Here is a 22,984-nt window from a genome sequence, read left to right as displayed (position 1 = left end):
ACGGATATAAGAAAAATTTACTGTGTTTGCAGTTTCTACTCTTAATTCATTACTCCTATTCCTACACTTGCCCATTACTCTTCTAATCCTATTATCTTATTCTTCTGCTGTTATCTATTCTAAGTCATATAGGTATAGGAACATGAACGACATAGCAACATATATCTACGTAACACGACAAAAACTGCCCGAGAACCAAAGTTATTATTAACATTTTCTGAAAAGACTTAGTGAGTCACAGAAGACTGTTATTTGCTGCCATTACCGATGATTGCAATGAATGATAATAACTTCTTTTGTTAAAGTATCACAATAATTTGCTTCTGAAATGTTCGTAAATAAGATCTGTGATCCAATGATGTCTACTACATTAGATATCTCCCTTCCGATCTCCATGAGAGCAGCCAAGCATCACATCCAAGAGGCTCTCATGTCACAATGGCAAGAAAAATGGGAACAAGGGGACACTGGAAGATACACCTTCGCAATCTTCCCGAACGTCAGGCTGTCAAGAGTTTACTCGAACCACTACACGGTTCAGGCCCTTTCCAATCATGGAAGATTTCCCCCCCCCAATATTTAGAGAGGTTTCTACATTTACACGTCAAGTGCAGTTGTGGATCACCCGCCAGCACAGCAGATGCCGTCCATTACATCACTTCATGCCCACTCACCAAGTCGCTTAGATCTCCAGCCAACACCGCCCTACTCCATAGTAAAGGTCTCAAAGGTTACCTAACGGATTTCTACGGTCTCCAGGAAGTAAGACAGATTGTCAGCTTCATTAATGACAACAAGACCATCATACAAGTCATACCAGGTTAAAATCTGACGATATGTAAAAGGCAGCATGCCTTATATAAGTATGTAAATAACTCACTTTTTCATATGTATATTCAAATTACCAATCAAACTTGTTTTCACTAATATAACTATTCAATGTAAGTTGGAAAACCCAACATCAAATTGTATTTATAAATGTAATTTGCTTTGTAATTAATTAATAACGAATGACCTGTAGTGCCCATTGAGAAGCGAGGCAGGCTAAGAATAAATATTATTATTATTATTATTATTATATCTACATGTACTTTTAAATAATGTATTGTTCATACATGAAACAAAATCCTGCATGAAAAATATATTTAAACAAATTCCCACTAACGTGTCAGCGGGAAAGCAGAAAATGTCACATTTTGCTATAAGCACCACTTTGTCGTTGATTCCTCTCGTGGACTGACACTACAGTTCAGTTTCCCTTAGACTTTTCTAAAAATATACGCTCTAAGGTATGTATCATTTGATAGCTACAGTAATAAACATCTGGTCTTAAATTCGAGTAAAATATCTAAGTTATTAAATATCAGGAACATTAATTATTGGACCTATTGTATTTCCTAGACGAAGTAAAGTTAGTATTCGTTAAACTTTGGTGCTATAAATTTCTTTCTTTGATTTAAGCAACACGGGATTTTATACCTGATAGCTCTTTAGCCAATAGTTTAAGTAGAGCAGAAAGAAGTTTTAAAGCAAGCAAAAAATTTACATAATAATCTGCCGAACTACTGTGAGCCACGTCATTTTAATTACCGCAAATACAAATGTGGTCTCCAGTACCGTCAAGTAATGGCCACATTGGAAACTTTGCCAGAACTATAGTATAGAAACTCTTTGGTAAATAGTCACTGACAGTTGTGACACGAAATTCGCTACAGTTATAGTTATAAATAGGTTAGAGGAAACTGAAGTCTTCATTAAGGCATTCAGCGCCTTTCTTCAGTCAGACTGGATTTAAGTAACATTAAAGATAATAAAAATACTAATCATATTTCTGAGCACGTTAAATTAATTAAATAAGTAACTGCGAATACATAAATAGTAAGTATATACTTACTTATGTTCCTTAGACAAAAGAAAATTACATACTGAAAAATATTATATTGCATTGGATCTATAGTCCTTAGTTCCTTAGAGGAGACTCTGTACAGAAATATTGAAACATGACAATTTATAGTTTAAAATCTATAATAATAGAATTTTTTACTATGAGAGAATATCTTTTTATTGTAAGACATTTTTAGGAACGTAATTGAAATAAAATCATGAAATTTAAATAATATAAAAGGTAAATAGCTAAAAAGCTAAATAGCCTTTCTCAAGGTAAGCTTTACTTTTTAAAGCATATTAATTTTTTTCATATGGATTTATTTTATGATGATCTTTCCTGAGTCATTCGTTCAAATTTGTGTTTAGTCTAATGGCTAAATTTCATCCAACGGCAACTCCTCTCAATACAGGATTTAAGAGGAAATTCGCCATTATGACAGAAAAAAAAATCTGATGTGTACACCACATGACTTCCTTGTACGGAATTGTAATTATACGCATTTTTCTTGCATTTTGTTAAAACTTATTGGATTTAATTATATCTACTTCGCCGACAGCGCATAAACCACAATAGAATAAATGCATTTTTTAAACTTCACTCTATTTCTTTACCATAGCGACACTCTGGCGCTAGGTTCACTTAACAGTATTATATTTCGTTCATATTATAACTCAGAATGCACAAAATTTGTATCATTTTAAGAATTATCTAATCGTTGCCACATGTTCTATTCAAATACTATAATAAAGCTAGAACGATGCATAAAGAAATTAAGCAAACAAAACAAAAAAGGAAACAGTTTTTCACAGACGATTGAGTATTTCTCATTCAATTAATTCAGTTCTCACATTGCAACAAGGCAAAAATACATAGAAACTCAAAATATCTCTTCTAAAAATTACTAATTATTAAAAATTAAATTATTAAAAATTAAGTAAATCTTAAACACTTATTTCCTCGAAAAAATTCCAGAAAGGATTAAGCATGATTTAAATTGCAATAATAAATGAAGGCGTTTAACTTTATTGTTGCGAAGTTACGTTTCTCTAGATCGGCAACAAATTCACTACTCAGATGTTTCAGATGTAAACAAGCAATGGCCGCCATCAAAATAGGCTTAGCGGCACTTAAACAACTTTTAAATTGTTGATAATTCTAAAAATATTGCTTACAGATTTACTAAAGCCATAAAACTCTTAACCGGAAGATAAAAACAACATAATTCAATCATTTGTAAAGAAAAAAATGTACAATTTACAAACATATAAGAGTAAACAAACTGAGATCACTGAGCCGGGTAACAGAGTGGATATATTTATAAATATATTTATATACGTTTGACGCGGCCGATTGAAACCAAAATACGAGGTGCACATCTACATGTTATAGTAGTCCTATATACAAAATTTCAATGTTCTGAGACTACTCGTTTTTGAGCTATGCGAGATACGTACGTACGTACGCACGTACGTACATACGCCATGAAAAATTATCTTCAGAATTCATTTTAAAGCAGTTCTTTAATTTTTTTGGAGTAAAAGAGTCTTTTATTCTGTCCTTACGTACAGATATCACGCAAAACCATCGTTAAATTGCATTCGAAAACGGTCAAAGTGGATATTTTCGTTGAAATATGCTGCCTGAAGCTTTTCTCGATTACAATACTTCCTTTTTACTTCGTACAAGGAAGTAAAAACAAGCAGATTTCAAAGTGGGTTTGAAGAAATACCACCTATTTCAACACTAATAGATCGTCATAAATAAGGAGATCACGGAATTTACTGGAGAAATTAATGGAGGCTTTGGAACAGTTTCCGTAGAAGATAAAAATACCGGACATTAAAAAAATCTGCAGCAAGGATGTAGGACTATCTGTAGCTTGCCACTGAAAGTTGACGACAGCTTAAAAAAGTTAAGGGACTGAGAATGTAGCGTAATATTTCTGGATGTTATATTGTTTTGAACTCAAAAAACTTTATCATGGTCTATGTTAAAAAAGCGAATAATTATACCAGTATCCACAGATGATGTTGGCATTGCAAAGAACGATATATATCTGTTGAACAAGATTACTGAGCGCAAAGAATAGAGTCATACCTCCCATACTAATTCATGCAAGATAGTGTTCAACCCAGAAGAAGCAAAGAAATATTTTCAGCGGTGGAAGCAACATTGAAAATTAAAAAATTAAATTTGATGCGAAATTTTTATCACTGATAATAATATTAAATTAGCCTAAACTTAATCACCGAAAGTTTTTTATATGAGGATATATTAAATACAGGAATTTAAAACATGTTACAGACTCAACAAGTTAACTAATTTAAGCAATTATTCTTTTGATTAAAATTATACATTATGAGACATAAAACTTTAATTACAGAGTTTAGAACTCAAATTTATATTACGACAGCTGTAGCGAGCAACAATCTGGAACATTACAATATTGCGCTTTTTAATTAATGAAAGCTGAATTTATTTAATTGTTTCCTTTACTTTATATCCTTTTTCTACTTTCAATGGGTTTCTTTAAACTAGACTATATGTATTCTAAACAAACACATATTGTATAGAAACTTAAAGTGCCTGTTACTTGCTTATTCTAAATATCCCCAATAATTATAACAAGCCATTCTTTTCTAAAAGTGGATTAAATAAATATCTGACATTATGCAATTAATGTGATATAAGGATAATTATGTAACGTAAGTACGGTTCTTTTGTTCTATACAATACAGCATTTGCGCAATCATTTCTTTTTTATCATAAAAATATATTCTTTTTACAAGTTATATAAAAATTGCTAAATTAAATTTGCTACAAAAATAATTCCATTAGCAAGGGTTTTCGAATTTTCTGATGGCCTGCTAACTTCCTTAAAACGGATATTAGAATTGCATAAAAATCACTAAGTAAATAATAAGTAAAATGCCGATTCGAGGAAACTGGGTTGGAGTAGCATTCTGACAAGACAAAATATGTGCACAGAATATAAGGAATAGTACCTAGCAAACCTGAAAATTAAAATTAGGATGCAAAACGATATCATATCTAAATACAAGGGATGACATATTATAAGGTATTTCTCCCGCTTTACTAACGTGCCTTCGTGGTGTAGTGGTTCTGCACGCTGTGACGGTATTCCAGAGGTCCGTGGTTCTATTCCCGGCGAAGGCATTTGTTAATTTTTCATCACTACTGCTTCCAAATTAACCTAATGTATCTACAATATAGGCAAATGATAGATAATCATAACAATAAGAAAAGGAATTTACGTAGATATTCAAAAGAAACGATGCAGAAACCAAAAAAAAAAAAAATGTAAACAGAAATTATAAAAACTTCATTCTTTAACAAAATCAGAACTTTAATTTAAACGTAATAATTCAGTCATTTCTCTTTCTCTTCTTTTTTTTTTAAATCCTGTTGCAGTTTTAAATGAAAAAACATTGCATGATGCTATATGAATTAGAATAGTATACAGCAATGCAGCAAACGTGCATGTATAGTTTTGTATTAAATGAAAAGTCTTACTAACTGAAATTTGCTTGAGAGCTATCAATTCATTACCACATTGGTAATTTCTCTCTTAATTATATACAGAGCTACATTTTAAGGATGGCAACGCTTGTTTCTGTAAATTAAAATTTATGTATGTTTTTTTTTTTTTTTTTTGTGTGTGTGTGTGTTTCATTCACATGAGAGTGTGCATTTAATGTTTTTGAAATCAATGGACAGTTAGAAGCATAATTGGGCTTAATGATGGAAAAGAATGATATTGAATTAGATTTTTAATATATTTTTGCACCATTGCCAATATTTTGGTAAAAGCGCACTTAAGATAAGTATAAATAATTATATTATACAAAATGACAATACCGTCATACATAAATGTATCATACAAAATTGTAAACTCGGTGAAATATCTATCTAGAAAATGATTTTCTTCTTGTTTCATTTGTGAATTCTGCTTCTTATTAAAAGAGTTTTCTAAAAATGAATAAACTGCTAAACATGAAACAAAGAAAATAAATAAATAAATAACTTGAATAAACACAATATTCGAAGCATTTTTGGCATCATATTAGAAAATAACTCAGTAATTACGTTAAATAGATTCTAGAAGAGTATTTATAAAGTTCAAAATTTACAATTAATTACGTAATGAGGAGATTTGTAAACTTCCGTACTTTTTTTAAGTTGTGTATTATTCTTGTGCTTAATTTATAATTCTGCTGACTTTCTTTCATCATGAAATTTTATATATTTATCAACAGGTCTTAGTTTCTTTTTTTGAAAAAATGATGACCGAATAACGACTAAAATTAAACATTATTTATTTGTGAAAACAGAAAGTCTTTTATTTCATTATTTTGAAGTTTTTGTAACTAAAATACATTTATAAACATCATTACCATAGATAAGAATACGCTATAACAATCAGTTTCCATCATTTTTTAGTTATGGAAACGAGACTAATCAGTCGCTTTTAAATAAAAAGTATTATCCGCCGCCCATCCAGGGTAGTGATTAGTGACGCTGGCTGCTGCTTTGAAAGGACCGGGTTCGAGTCATGGGTGTTTGTGAGAAAGCCAATCTCTCTTCGGAGTAGGCTTCGGCAACCATTTTTCCATGTAATATGGACAAGAAAACAACAACAGACATATTGTGAATGAACATTTCGTATAAAACCTCGATCTACAAGTTGAATTCATTTTTGAACGTCGTTCGTCATCCGAAATATTCATAAACCGAAAAATTTTCTTTCATAAATTTTATGTAAAATTCGGTGATGCGTTTCTGGATCACATGTGATATCTTATTAGCCCAAAACGGACTTTAATCCCGAATGGGATAGCAGTCCCGAAACGGCATTTGGCGGTGAAACACTATAAACGGAGTATCGCTTTTCACATTTTTGCCACCAAACATAATCGCACTATATTATACGACATTTAAACAAATTAAATAATAAAGAATGTGCATGAACGCAGGGATGTTTCTTGCATTGTGAAAAAACAACTGTATCTAGAACCATCAATTTTTGAATAACGTAGTCCTCAACCCGAACATGGACACCTGGAAGCCGAAATAGTGAAGTTCGAATTTCTTATTATCTATTTCATATTTTTAAACCTTTAACGAATTTTGGATTAACAGATTCAACGATTTCAAAGCGAGGAGTGGCGACATTGAGTGAAAAAAAAAGTTTTTTTTTCCTCCAGCGCTCGGGACTGTCTACCGGAATTCCTAAAGATATGCTATTTTTAAATATTTGTGAAGCCATTTTAATAACAAAACTGAACACTGATATGTTGAAAGGCTACAAAGAACAGAAACATTCTATGCCAACTCTTAACTCTGCACTGGAAATTTTTAACGTATACTTCATTTGCTCTGTAGTTTTCTGCTGCATTATATTATATGAAACACTGCATCTTACGCCATTTTGCACACATTTCGCATGTCAAGGAATGGATCATTTTCTCTTATTCCTTCTTTTCCGAAGGCAATTTCTCCACAATTGTCATTTGCTGCTGCACTAAAAATGTTCCAGTTCTTGTTTACTTCAACTCATTTTTATGATCTTCTAGTAGCTTCTTCACTTCTTCATTGTTAGCTTACAAGTCGCCTATTTTTTTACTTTAGAGATAAAATATATTATATAACACAAAAATTGAAAACAATGTTGCAAAAGTATCATATACATAATGTGTGTGCATTTTTCCCAGTCACTACATATAAAATCTTAAGCAAAGGAAGTTAAAATTATTCTATAAAATCCTTCAAAGAAGACCTTTGAAGGATTTTTATGGAATTAAAATGCATAATCTTTTAATTAATTTACGTAACATAAACCATGTCTTTGTAGATAATTAACAGTACTGGAAGAGACAGTAAGAAACGTCCTAATTACAGATGCTTAGATTATTCAATTACATTTATTCAATAATTGACTTAACGTTGTGAGAGAATTCACGTATTTGGAGACCAACAGAACGATCCATGAATTATTTTGACACATGTTCCACTAATTCGCATTACTGGGAACAGATTAATTCTGAAAATAGCTATTTAGAAATCATACTTCTGAAAAAACTATGAGAGTAGCTGACATGTCACTGGGATGTTTCATTAATTCAGTATCTCAGATAAGTAATTTTCAAAAGGAGGCTAGAATAGCTATATGATACTATTGTTATGTGAGTTAAGGTATTCGAAAACACATTTAAAAGAACTTCTTTATACAATAACTCGCTCGAAAACTAATGAAAGTAAACATTAATGTTTTTCATTAGATGTCTGAATATCTGAAACCATGTTAACTCATAGTCGAAAGAACTTGGTTATATAAAAATTACGGCATATCGCAATATAGTGTCCTGACATTTGAGAATTTAAAAATGTCTCAGGCTACGAATTCAAATTAAGATATCCTAAATTACCCCAAAAGCCAATGGCGAGATTTTATAAATTTATGTTTCGTAAATATAGTTTGCGAAACAAAGGATTTTATTTTCCTTAATTTTTCAGGAAAGTTTGAAAATTTCAGATTTGTTTTAATAAATTTTGTAAGCATTTTTTGAGTTTCGCAAATGCAATTAGACATAAAGAGATCATAAACTTGAATATCTGTGCTCATAAATTTCAGAAATGAAATTAATGGATATAAATACCCATGAATCACTTTTATTCGGTTTTATGTTATTTATACAGTGCTTTAGAAAGAACATATAGTATTTATTATACAGTGTAAGTAGAATGATATGTCACTTTTCTATTATCTTTTGAAGATTAGAGTACATGTCAATGTCCCTTTCGCACAATTAATATGTGTAATGCTTAAATGTCCGACACAGCATACAGTGCTTTATATTTTCGTTATTAAATGCAGGTTTTTCACTAAAAAAATTCAATCAAATAGACTTTCTGCTGTACAAGCAAAGTATTACGTACTGTGTTCAGTATTATTCTTGGTTTCAAGTTACTGCGTTATAGCGCATTACCTATGATACAGAAGTACTACCTCACACTGTTATACAGTTGCTAAGGGCGGATCTCAAATTGCAATATAATATAACATTAAGTGGGATTCGAGACTAAGCAGGAGAAAATATTATTGCCACTCTGCTCAGACATTAGAATAAAGCATATTTATTGTTAAAAAGTACATATCGGAAACATTAAATCATTAAAACATGTATATTAAAATGCAGAAGGTTTCGAAACATCCAAAAGCAGAAATGTGTTTTCTGGATGTTATGTAAGGAGAAATAGAAAATGCATATGAACGACATCAAGCACCTTTAAGAAAAACATCAGTACGGAATAGATCCACAGTAGAGTGCAATGCAACTTTTCACACGTCGTATCATGCTTTGCACAACATTACCCGGTAGCTGTTCAGAAATGGCAGCTGTTTAGCTGTGCAATTCGTTGGAGGATATTTTTCACCAGCAAATCCCAATGTCGGTCAATCCTAAATATTTTCGATGTTTGTTAGATCTGGACAACGTGCTGTCCATATTGTGGAGATGAATATTCTCGCTGTCAAGGGAATCCTGAATAGCAAGTGTTCGATTACATGCGTTGTCATCTATGGAAATAAATTTATCATTGAAAACTTCGCGGAGAAGACGAAAATGAAGCAGTCGAGCTTCAGTGTATCACTGTCCACTCATCATCTCAGTTGCAACCACATATGTTTGAGGCGATTGATCATGATGCCTGCCCATACCATGTCACTGGATCTCGCACAATTTCCTGGATATTTTCTGGAGCATAAGCAGTACCACTCTTATGCAGGAACAATTGGTCTTTATAATCCGAAGACAGGCAGAACTTGTCTTCATCTGACAATAGTACGCAAGTCCAGTCCAATATCGATGCTTGTGACACCTTGCTTGTATATAGGTGTCAGCATGCTATCTGATTAATGGGGTAACAGGTCTGCTGGCTTATAATCCTCCTTCTCCCCAACGTCTGGCTACAGTTCGTTTGGAGATCATCTGTGCTGTGGCAGTAAAAAACTCATTTGAGGCCTGCTGATCTGTTGGGCGAAGGATATATTTTACTGATAGGGTAATGTGCCCGCGTCATTCACTCGCCATCCACCTAACACTGACTCTCTTATGAGCCTGGTTACACGTTCTAGCCGGGTTAAGTGGTTTTCACGGCCGTGAATCAATGCTGTTGGCAATATTGAAGTCTTTGGCAACATCTGTTAATTTTAGCCTTTCTTCGATCTTTGCAATAGCACGTCCACACGTAAAATCATCTGAGTAATGTCGGGAAGCCATACTAATCTTTCAAGGTCGTCAATTAAATTGTTCCCGTAAATCTTTCTTTTGGTACAGCGACTGCGTCAAATCCTTTAAATATGTCATCAGCGCTATCACATGATGGACTAGTGAGGGAACAAAATCTTGCGTACGCACACCTCTTCTTACTATATCCGTTTCTCTTTTTTATTTTTCCACGTTTCGCTTCCTTTTAGTTTTGGTTGCTATGGATGATAGTGTTTTCTGCACTTAGCAATTGTCCAGCAGAATATATAGGAATTAGAAAATGATAATCCCAAGCAGAAAAAAAGAAATAAACTAATGTTCACCAAACGGAAAAAATAAATATTGCAAATTATTTTAAATTAAAGCATAGTGCTAAAAGTTAAGTACGAACTGAAGTCGGAGGCTTAACAAGAATGGATAATATATCTCTATGGAGTACAATTAAATAGAAGAAATGAATATTTTAAAAATGAATAAATTAGTAGTTCCTGCACGAAAGAACTGAGTTACACACTTTGCCAATTCCATTTAAAGATATAACTCAAGGGATATTTAAAATGCGCTGTGATGGAACCAAATAAACAAAAGAACTGTAATTTAAAATGTATTCAAGCCACGTAGGAATGCACATATTTTTGAAATGTAGTTACAATAATATTCACGAGGTGAACAAAGGTTTAAAGCATTATTCAGCTTTATAACTGTTCCTTTTATTTCGAAATTTTATTCTTATTTATTTTATTCATATTTCGAATATGAAATATTCCCTGAACACACAGAGGCGTTCTCAAGGATCGTACTGACTCAATCAAGTCAACTAATTTCAATGAATATTCACTAAACCATTAACAAGTAATTATGAATAAAACAATTCATTTACATGTTTAAGCTTCTATATCAGAATCTCTACAAAAAAGATAGGAAGAAGGTAATTGTCATCTTTAGAAGAAGGTCATTGTGATAGTTTGAAGATAATTGTCATATTTAGACATCGGTGAAATTCAAGAGAAAAATGTCACTACATATCATATAATATAAAGTTTTAATCTTCAAAGGAAATGTAATTTCTTTATCGAAATTCCTGTGTCAGAATGTTATTAATAAAACAAAGAAAAGAAATCACTATATTCCTTTCCGATGTAATTTGTAACTATATTTTTACAACTTTAAGAAAAAATCAGACTGATGTCATGAAGAACATAATGTAACAGGTACACAATTTACAAGAACGTTTTACTCAGAGATAATTAGTACAAATTTCAACGTTGCACATAACTTTCTATCATTCTTTATAAAATATTAGAGCTCTGTCGTAAAGGTACTGATAACATGAAATTTTTCTGCATGTTTTTTCTCGCATGTGTACATTGTGCAATATATTATTGGAAAGTACTTACAAAAGCATTCTCTATTTCCTTTACAGCAACATTTTTAGCTGCTGAAAAGTTGCCAGTACATGTTTGCGTATCACCAGAATGTCCCAGAAATAGTAAGCAGAAAATAAGTGGGACTTTCCATTCAAGCAATGTCTTCATTTTTCAAGGAAATGCTTACGGCCGCTGTGCGATGGACTGTCGGATATTAGTCGGCCAGGAAATGAACTCTGTGAAAAATGTTTCCTCAGAACAGTCCTACATGTAAGCATGATTACAATGCAATAGCATTCATAAGCTTTAGTGGAAGCTTTAGTTATCTTAAGTATGCATCCAACATAATTGCTCTCCAAACAAATGTGCCATAATGACACGTTTCAACAATGTTTGCGAGGTGATATAGTGTACCAACGTTTCGGCAGTTGATCTGCCTTTAAGAATCAATTGTGAGGTAGATCATTCCTAATCAGGAAGCATTACTTAAATTCATGGTTTTGTTATCCGTGTATTGTACTCTTCGCACGGTTGTGAACTGTAATGGTTACGGATAAGAATTAAATCTTTAACATATTCACGGAGAAGCAAACATTCAACATTTAGGCAAACATTTAGTCATAGGAAACCGTAATGTGTTGTGAGAAGGGCTTTTATGTACTTGATTTGCAAAGGTCTAGTGTCTATTTTCTTCGCTTGTAAGAATATAAATTAATTTTCCAAGCGCATGAAGGTGTTCGAGTAATACCAGCATCAGTAGCTCGAACTGCTTTGCCTCTCATTCTTGAATAATAAGTGTGCCCGCTAAAGACAATATCGGAATCACCCATTCTCCACAAATAATTGCCTTTCTTCAACTGTTTAATAAATCTAAATTTTTTGAACATATATCAATGCTGAATGAAGTTCATTGATAATTTGTTATGGTAGCGCTTACCTTTATAAAATTTTGATGGGATTTTTTATCTTACGTTTTTCAGCCTTTACAAGTTTTGACGATAATATGCTACTCAACCCCAGTGATTAAAAATTAATGTGACAATATCTGTAAAAGATCTGAGACACTTAGCAAATCGCCATAGGTTTTTCTGTTTAATGTTTGAATTGTAATATTTTAAACTGGTATTATTCCTTGATGTTTGTGACATAGGGTCTACTTCAGTCCTTTTAATACTCATTGAATACTATATTTTCTTTTTTCAAGTACCATTTATGCACTCTTAGTTATTTAAAAGTGGATTATTTATTTAAGTTTTGTAAGTTAACATTTAGGTATGTCTGAAAAATTGTTCCATTTAATTCATAAAGTTACCTAGAACTAGGAATATAATATTAGTTATGCTGAATAGTTTTTAAACCTTCAGATATTACTTCTGACACTCAATATCTATCTATATTTACAACAAAATACTTTTCAATTTTTATAATTTGAAATTCTTAATTTTTAACTCCATATGATCACACATACTGGGAAATTCATAAAAGTAAGATAGAAGTGGAAACGTTTCCACGCTTTGGCCTTTTATGTAAAACACAGAAATAGAAAGGATTCACATGTCTTTCATTCCATTCCATTTCATTTCAGTAAAGTAGTTTAAAATTTAGGTATTAGATTTGCTTTCATACTAAATTAAGCACAGGAAAATTTAAAAAATAAAATGTTTTCCCAATTCTCAATTACAAGGCTTGACAAAAATTCATGGAAAATTGTCGACGATTTTGTTGTGAAAATAAACTTTGAAAGTTGTAAATCACCAAATAAAAAAGGAATGCTCTAAGTTGTCATGAACCATTTCGCGGGTTGAAAAGGCTTAGAAAACAATAAAAGATCGTTCAGGCAGTAAATGACATGACCAGACTGAAAAAAGTGTATTATTGTAATAAAATAGGCTGTATTTCAATCTATTGGGATGCTATTTTTCCAAAAGAATGTATTTTTATATATAAATATAATCTCGATACTAGTTTTCTCTAAAAAGATAAATTTACGGTTACCACTGAAATAGTATTCCACTTTTTATCTGACATAGACTGGTCAATAAGGAATTTTTCTTTTCTATATACGCATTTTTTGTATATGTTTGTATGAAAGAAATAACGTTTGAATTCAAGTTTGAAATAAAAAAGTATTTTCTTTTTTTATCAAAAACTATTCAGAATGCATCACGTCAAAAAATGTTGACTGTCTTTTAAGCAGCCTACTAACATTTGCAACTGTAACAGTATTTATGAAATTATTAACAAAAATAGCAAATTCCTGCTCCTCGATCAGACATAAAAGGTCGTTGGAACATTTGCTCGTCATCAAAAGAAATGAATACATTTGAACCGCAAAATAAAAGAAATAACTGTGAAATATGTACTCTTACCAAAGGTTTTTTTTCTGATTAGCATTCAAAATGGGCTTAAAAAGTCAAAACTGTTAGATTCATTTATATTCCGAATAAAAACAAAATGCATTCTTCGCTCTAATTCTCATAAAAACATAACATTGCATTTTGATTTTTCTTAAAATATATAAAACGTTTAGTAGCAAAATATGCTGTCATTTCTCCGTCCGGCTCCTTCTTTCTTCAGTTTTGTATGCTTTCAATGAAAAAAATAAATAAAAACAAAAGTCAGTTAACGTCATACAGATTTAATTTCCATATCGAAAAGCATTTCAGAAACTTAAATTTTTACTTTTTTTAAATTTATTTATTTATCATTATGTTTTGCTTAATTTTATTTTTATTTATGTATAGCCCTTTTAAAATATTCTTAGAGTTTATTTTCATTTAGTAAACAGTTTATGAATCCAATCTGATACTTGTGGTTTCAAAAGAGGAATTCTCTTTATATTATATTATGCAAAATAACATAGATCAAAAAAGAATCTTTTCGGTTGTAACGACAACTATTTTTACTAGGATGAGAATAGATTCGGTACAGCTGAGTAATATAAGGAGATTTGAAGAACTCTAAACGACTTATCTACAGAAATTTAAGAGTGGAAATCACAACAAACGCAGCTAGTTGTTTACGCGCTCCTTCTTATTCTCAGTATGTGTTGGTGGAAAAAAAATTGTGGCTCATTGATTTTAATAATACCCAGCAGATTCAATATTGTAACAAACCTAATCAGTATTATACTAATGGGAATTGCTATTTCTTCTTTTTTTTTAACTGCAATTGCGATATTACATATTTCAACTGGTTATGATAGAATTCAACCATAATAAAATTCTTAATGAGATTTCTAAAGCTCACTGTCTCTCATTAGTTTTCAAAGTCATGGTTAAATTGATTAGTTTTTGTTTTTAAATTGTTATAGTATTTGTCAGGCTATTGCAATATTGGAAATTTACGTAAGAAAAGGTTTCTTCTTCTTCCACGCCAGTGCTCTTAATCCTCGCATTTCTTTAGCCATTTTTTTCGTCAGGTTAACTGTCCTCCCGACATTTGTTTTTGCAATTGTCGCCCACTAAATGTGGTTTGCGACACCATGTGTTATGATAATTTTTCAACCTCATGATGATTACTATCATCCTATGAATCTGTCGGTCGAATTCGGAAACACCCTGCATAAATGGCCCTACATCACTGAAATGTTTGAAATCGTAAGATATCACCGGAAATAGAGACAGTTTTAACTTATTCGTGTTATTTTCCAGTTAGTGGTCTCAGACTAGCGGTCCGCGAGCAGCTTGTGGCCCTCAACGCAATTATATGGAGGCCATGGATGTATTTAAATTATGTACTTGGGGCAGATGTATTTTTGCAAAGATTTCAAGATTTTAGTTAATCGAATTCGAATTTACTTTATTTTCATTATTTTTTTAAAAAGTCATGAATAACGTATTAGAAAATCTATAAGTGAAGATAATTACTTTATAGTGTGTTGAAAATCTTTTTCAGAGTTTTGATTATACAGATTTTATTAACTTTTATTAGTACTTGTCCAAAAAAAAGTAAGCTCGAATTTTTGCATGTCTTCCAAATAGCAAACTGAAACAGTAGAATTTACATAAAAATTTTAATTCATTTCTTACTTCGTGATATTATTATTACGTTTTTGTGTGTTTTGATAAAACAATTTGGTTAGGGAAATTTAAGATTTACTCAAAACATATTTTAATTTTTTAATAAAAAATTTTCATTTTAATAAAACGTCTGGCTCCGCTATTTACAGATCTTGCATTCGGTACGCATGCAATTTGATTGAGACTACTTGTCCAATAATGTTAAAGGCACTTCGTGTATTATGCACTCTTATGTTTTTGAAATTTCACTATGTATTTTGTAGCTGTTACCATGCTCTTATATGAATATATACTTTTAATTTCTGCTCCCGCTAATCTCCATAAATCATACTTTATGCAAATTTACTTTTATATTTTTGAAACAAAATATCATTATTTTCTACAAATTTCTTAAAATTTAAGACTTATTAATAATTATTGTATATAGAATTTCCTATCATAATGATATATTTTAAAACAGCTATATTTAATAATTCATAATAATACAACAATTTGGCTGAACATCTCCTTTATACTTTCCCGGAAAAATTAATTATTAAACTCAATCAGTTTCTTTATGTACTTTTGATTAGTAATAAAAGGTCTTTAAGTAAATATTCTTTAATTTTCATTGAAAAATTAATAAAACGTAAAATTCAACAATGCATCAAAGCATAAATGATATATGTGAACTCATGTTCATTATCAATGGAATTTCATTCTGGACTAAATAAAACTGGCATGCTATAGCATTATGAGAATTTTAATTGTACATTTAACATTTAACTAGCACTGATGGTCACTTATTTATTAAATTCAATATATTTTAATTCATTTATTTTTAGGTCTTTGCATATGTTGTACACAATTTGCGCTAATCTCTGAATAAACTGCTAGAATGAAAATGAAAAGTTTAATTTTGTATTGTACCTCTAAAGCGATAGACAGATACTATAAGATATACAAGGTATGAAATACAGATACATTAGTTAAAAATATTCTCCAGAATTTTCAGAAATATTGAGTTTTTATCTGCTGAAAGTTCGAAGCATCAGAATTGAAAATTTGAATAAATTGGGAATTTTTCCATTGCGCTATGATTGAAGTACTTTTACAAGTACTTGACACATAAATCTTTGCTAAATTGAGAACTGAGTTTTGATATGCAGCTTTCTGATAACATGTGAAAATATCAAAACTGTGTTTCTGGAACATCACAAAAGTCACCAAATACTGCCAATCCCAGATGTAACTTCATACGCATATTTCAAGTTTCATTTAAACTATTTACAAAGTCACGATGGCTACCTGCATAGAATTAAAAGTACTTGCACAACAATTCTTAACTTATTCTCAGTGACTGAGAGGAGAATAGCTGTTCTCAGTATTTATGGTACACGTTGTAGACGAGCGTAGCGAAAAGAAGATATTATTTTTAAAAAATTATTAATTTACTGAAAGGAAAGCAAAAAAATACACTCTGACACAATGAAAATAAATACACATCTACATTGTTATGATACTTATGTAAAGATGATTGCATCAGTACCGCACAATGTATTTAATAGTTAACTTATCAATACTAAATTTAAAACAAGTTTAATAACTATTATTGACTCCCTCTGTCCTTTCTGGAAGAGCAAAGATTTTCTAAAAAAGTTTAATATTAGAAACTGACATTCTGAGTTATTTTCTATATTTAGATGAGATCTATACATTGCCTTCAAAGCAGCCGCAGCAAAAAAATCCTGTTTCGCAAAGGTAGGATTTTGAAAATGGTAACAGTATACGACATGCTCTTGTTTTCAGCGCAGAGAACTCAATTATTAAATGGTCTTTTGATTTTCCCATTTGCCATGAAGTCTGAGAAGATTTCTTATTTGGCATTTTAGAAATATTCAGGAGTATTTTGAAACATATCCCTAATCCACTCATAACTTGGCAGTAAGTTGTTGTCAGCGACAAAAGACATTGTAGAATTCTTTGCCGGCGTAGTTAAATGATTTACAAAGGTTACATAACAACAGTCACCCATTGTTCTTCAGTCATGTAAGATTTACCATAAGCATCCACATTTGAGAAAAAAACTTCTAAATTTCTTTAATGTTCTGCTCCCTAATTCCAGTTTTCTAATGTCTAATTTCTAATATTTTAAATTTTAATTTGATTATTCATATTCAGCATTCATGTCTTAACTTCTTGAAATTAAGGTGCCAAGTAATTTAGTTTCCCGAATATATCGGCCGAATAACTTCATTTTATCACAAGTATCTGTATTAGTCTTACTTTTTAAGCAAGAAGAAACGAGATGAGGACTTTGGCGAACGCCGTTTCCTCCAATAGGTGAGGGTTAATATTGAAACGAAGACATTTAACAACAAACGTTTTTACAACTTTTATTAAACATTTACAAACATCCATGCCTTCTCCGGGATTCGAACCCGGGCCCTTCGGCATGTCAGTCAGCAACGCTAACCACTAATTCGGTTGGATGGCTTATCACAAGTAAGCCGTAAGAAAACTTCTCGCCCTCTTGTCGGTTTTCTTCTTCTAGAAAAAGGGCGATTTCATCTCTTACTTTATGAAGACGTTGCAAAATTTACCCACAGATTAACTATCTTGCCTGAAAATAAAACCGTAATGCTGGATATACTACACTCATGTCTTTAAAAAGGGCAGAAAAGCTTCTTGATTTTAGGCGTTTCATTTTTACATAATTCACTACGGTTACAGTCATCGTTAAGCGCGATATTCAGGCCAGAAATCATTGCTCTCAAACCCAGAGCTTTTGTCTGGATCACAGACAAACTGTGGACATTCTTGTTTCACAAGTACTTTTATAATTTTTAAATTTCCCCAACACATTAATATTATAATTATATCTTGATAGATTGTAACATTTGTAATTAAGGTCGTAATGTAACTTTTGTGTCAAAATATACAAATATACTATTATTATATATATTGTTATTGTATGAAAGGAAGCTGGAATAAAACTCGTAATTGAAAATTTGTTCCCAAATAATGAAAGGCTGAGAGACGCTGCACTAGCATATAATGAAAACCGCATGCATCGAAATGTGAAATTTACATGAAAATAAAGTAAAATATAGAATAATACATACACAATTTTCGTAAAACAACGAACAATAATGATGGGTAAAAACTCTACTAAATCAAAATATTCTTTTAATAAAATAAAGGCAATTAGAATTGCCTTTTGAGAAGTAAAATTAATGCGTTTCGTACACGTTTCACGTAACTCGAATTTTAGGTAAAACGAATTTGTAAATTGTTTAAATGTAACTTCGTAAAAATTTGTGATATTTATTTTTAATATTTATAAATATGTTCCAACAGCGGCCGAGTGGTTTCAGACAACTGAATACTTGTAGATCGAGCCCAGGAGAAAGGATTGCCTGCTTCATAGATCTTCGTGGTTCCCCAGTGTGCCACGTGAATACGAGCCAGTTTTCCTAGAAATTTTTTCCATTAAAGCTTCCCAAGCTTACGCAGGCAACTTTCATGTGCTTTGATAAACCCAAATTTATTCATTTATCAAATTTCTTCAAACAGTATTTATTCTGATATAAACCAGAAATGTGAAAAAATATCCCAAGTAATATTAAAAGAAACTTATATAACGTTTTCAAATGTAACATTGCCATGTAGCAGCTAATTTGGTTTCTGCCCTTTTTATATTGAAGTCGAAACAATCATAATAGCTATGTTGTTGTTTACAAATATGTCTACAGCAGATTACGTCAAAATATGCTTTTCGCATATTTTAATGTATCGTAATGGACACTGCTGGTAAAATTATGCTCTCAGTGCTTGTGTACCGGCCTTCTCTTGTAAACTTGTTTGTTACATCAATAGATAGCCTTCTTATGAAAATTAGAAATTTCAACAATAACCAGGTTTGTATCAAATTATAGATCCAGCGAGACAACAGTCCTTCAACTTTTCTGTGCCTTTCATATTTTCAAAAAAGTACACTTTATACTGTTTTTTGCGATACTCTCAGTCTTCGATAGTAGCCAGCCCTGCGTAAAAGAGTTTCTTAAATCTAACAGAAAATGTGATGATTTACTAATGCTCGATCAAGCACTGCTTTTTTCTCGCGACATGTCATTTGCTCAGAAATTCATTAGATTCATGATCCACTCTCCGTCAGTGCTCGAAGCCAACTGCGATTCATTGCGATTGAATTCCAAAGACATTCTTCTACAATCTACCACAATGAAAATACCTCCAACATTACCTAAGATACTCGCCAGAGCCAGTCTAGTCACTCCCGGTATAACCTCTGCAGCATTTACGCCAAGAAGGCATGCACGGACAATACAGTAATTCCGTACATAGGTACATCGCGTTGACTGGACGTTTAGGTAGGTACCCACATATAAGAGCTGACTAAGCGATGAAAAGTTTGAAAAGAAAGTATGGTCAACAGAATTATTAATTCAAAGGGGCTTTGTCCCTGAAGGACTATCGTTTTCGTTTTGTGATTTTGCGTTGAATCACTATAAACGACAAATCACTTTTCAAACTGTTACTCCCAAATGTACATTATATTTGAAGAAATTAAATAATAAAAAATCTGCATAAACGTATGTTTGTTCCTCGCATTGTGATAAAACAGCGGTACATTGAGCCATCGAATTTCGAATGACGTAATCCTCCTACGAATATGGACATGTGGAAGACCAAATTTAAAATTTGGAATTTGTTTTATTATCAATTTCATATTTTGTAAAACTTTACCGAATTTTTGATTAACAAACTCAGCGATTTAAAAGAGAACAGTGGCACTCTACGGAGGAAAAACAGAACATTTTTATCTCCCTCCCGCGGAACTTCTAAAGATATGCTTATTTTAAAATTATTTTGCGGCATTGCTATTGAACTGAATTTTGTGGTTTACGTGCAAAGAACATGATATTTAATAAGTAAAGGTAACACACAAGACGTTGAAGAAATGCCCCTTGGACGTAATTTAAAATCTAAAACCTTTCAGATTTTGTTTTATTTAGTTTATCTTATATTTTGGTATTTAGTTCGCAATCATCTGTATCTAACATTGTTTATAGCTAAATGTTATAAAAAGTGGAAAACTACACAGATCGTCAATATAGATGAAATGATGGTTAATGAGATTAGTCGCTACTCGTTTTGTGCAAGAATTTCAATTCACAAGTAAAGCTTTGTTGTCTTATTTCTCTCCTTCTTGACGACGCAATATCATTTTACCTTTCATGGCACACTCTGAGATACATGATAAGTATGTAATATGAATGATGAACTCAACTCCATAAATTTCAAATTCCCGGACACTTTCTTTAATCTTAGCTCAAGTGATCGCTGGGAGAAGAAAAAATAAATTCTTCATTGATGGGATAGTTGCTCGCTTTCAAAATGTGCTATTATTATTTGAAGAAATTACTCAAAAGTAAATATTGCTTTAAATTGATATGATTTTGAAAAACCGAGAAATAGATCAAGATATGCTAAAAGCACAGAGCATTTTTGTTGAAATTCAGAATTCGAAGAATATGACTTTTAGGTTCCCTTCAAGATGACATCTCTACAAAAGGGTTATTTTTAGTTACGGCGAGATACGTCATTTTTATATTGTATTAGTAGCCATCATTCTTAATAGTTCTAGTGTGAGCCTAATAAAAGTGAATCTTCTGCACAATGCAGTTAATAGTGTCAATCTCGCAAAAATAAGAGAAAGAAGAAACATCCAATGAATGAAGCTATGGTCCAAGTTTCCAAAAGAAGCAATCTCTTCGTGTAGAGCTGAAAGACAAGCAGAGGGCGGTCTGAGTTATCTTGTCCCGATTTCTTAGTTTCTTGCCTTTTTTCCTCTTCATGTCTAAGGACGTAAAATAACGAAAAAATCTATTTAAAGGTTAAACTGAACACATGTACTCGTACTGAAAATACATTGCATTGCAATAAGAAGCTTGCTTGCAATCAAGGCTCTGACTGACATTTTTTCAGTAACTGGTGAGAGATTCCAATATTATTTCTTTGATATTATTTCAAGTATTAGGAGAAACACGCTTATTAATTTTAACAATAAGAGCAACTCATGAATATGTTAATTGTTTAAAATATATTTAAATAAAAATACTTATTATCGAAGTAGGATTTCTCTAGATTTAAATAAGTACATACAATGTTTTCTAAAATATGTGAAAATAAATTGCGCACACATTTTTTCCATTATTTTATCTTTTTAATACAAAAACAATAAAAAACCTTAATCTGAGATCTACCGATTACAGTTCAGCACCTCCTATATTTTATCATTTAAATTTTAAAAATTTGTAAGGAATATTCTAAAAATTATTACAAAAACTTTAAGAGTAAAAGAAATTACAATGCGATTTTTTGTACGCACTCTGAAGTTTAATATTTTAAACAAGTTTAAACAGATACTTTAGACTGACTGACTGATTATATGCTAAGAAGTAGTTTCCCCGAAACTAATGAATTAGAGCATAAAACCTTATATTTAAATTTAACTGCTCAAAATGACAAAGACAGTTTTTTCATAATAAATTAACGCCACATGGATTAATTATTAAAAATTATTTAATGAATAGCGATACGTAGTTGCGCGTTCATTTCTCTGAATCGCTTGCGTAAAGCCTTGCCACGAACATTTCCTTTAAGTGTAACTTTTTGTCTTGATAATACATAAAATCTACTACCTGAAAAGTAATAAACACCTCGAAGAGGATTTCATAAAGATTTTTAAAAATATATCTTCAAACATTTCAATCACTTTGCCATTATTTTATTCAGATATTCAAAGCATATTTACTTTCAGATCTTTGTGTTGGCATTCATTGTTCGTACAAGTTCGATGCAACTGATAACGACAATTTGTATGTTGCTATATTTTTTAGTAAAACTATTATTAATCTTATATATATATATGCAAGTGATTTTAATACAATTTCAGATCAAGGGAAGATTCACCGGAAAAGCCATGTTACAGGGGCAAGTCAATTTGACATTGAAATAAATGGTTATCTCTCCAGCTTGGCGAAAAAGTGCCAAGATACCAATGGTTTTGGTGACTAACTGTCGTCGCCAAATATGGTGAGAAATCTTTAAAAGTTGCCAAATGTGATGACTATTTGGCGACATTTTGGTCCGGTCTCTAAATAACAGTAATTGGTCTGTCTGTATTTGTATATGCAACTCTAACTGTATCCAAGACCGAAAAGAGCAACAGTTTTCAATTTTCAGTTCAGAGTTGACTTCAGATTACTGACATATCTCCGTGCAAGTTTCGTTCTTTAGATGCGCTTTGCATTGTGTTGCAGTTAACTTCCTTAGTACTTTGATGTAGTAATTACTGATTGTGCTTTGTCATCTGATAAGAGCTATAGGAGTAATTTTGGGGAAAGTTCCAAAACT

Source organism: Stegodyphus dumicola, chromosome 3 (genome assembly GCF_044657685.1).
Source record: "Stegodyphus dumicola isolate Sdum_Otavi_A_Nest chromosome 3, ASM4465768v1".
Taxonomy (NCBI): domain Eukaryota; kingdom Metazoa; phylum Arthropoda; class Arachnida; order Araneae; family Eresidae; genus Stegodyphus; species Stegodyphus dumicola.
This window is presented reverse-complemented; position numbering follows the sequence as displayed.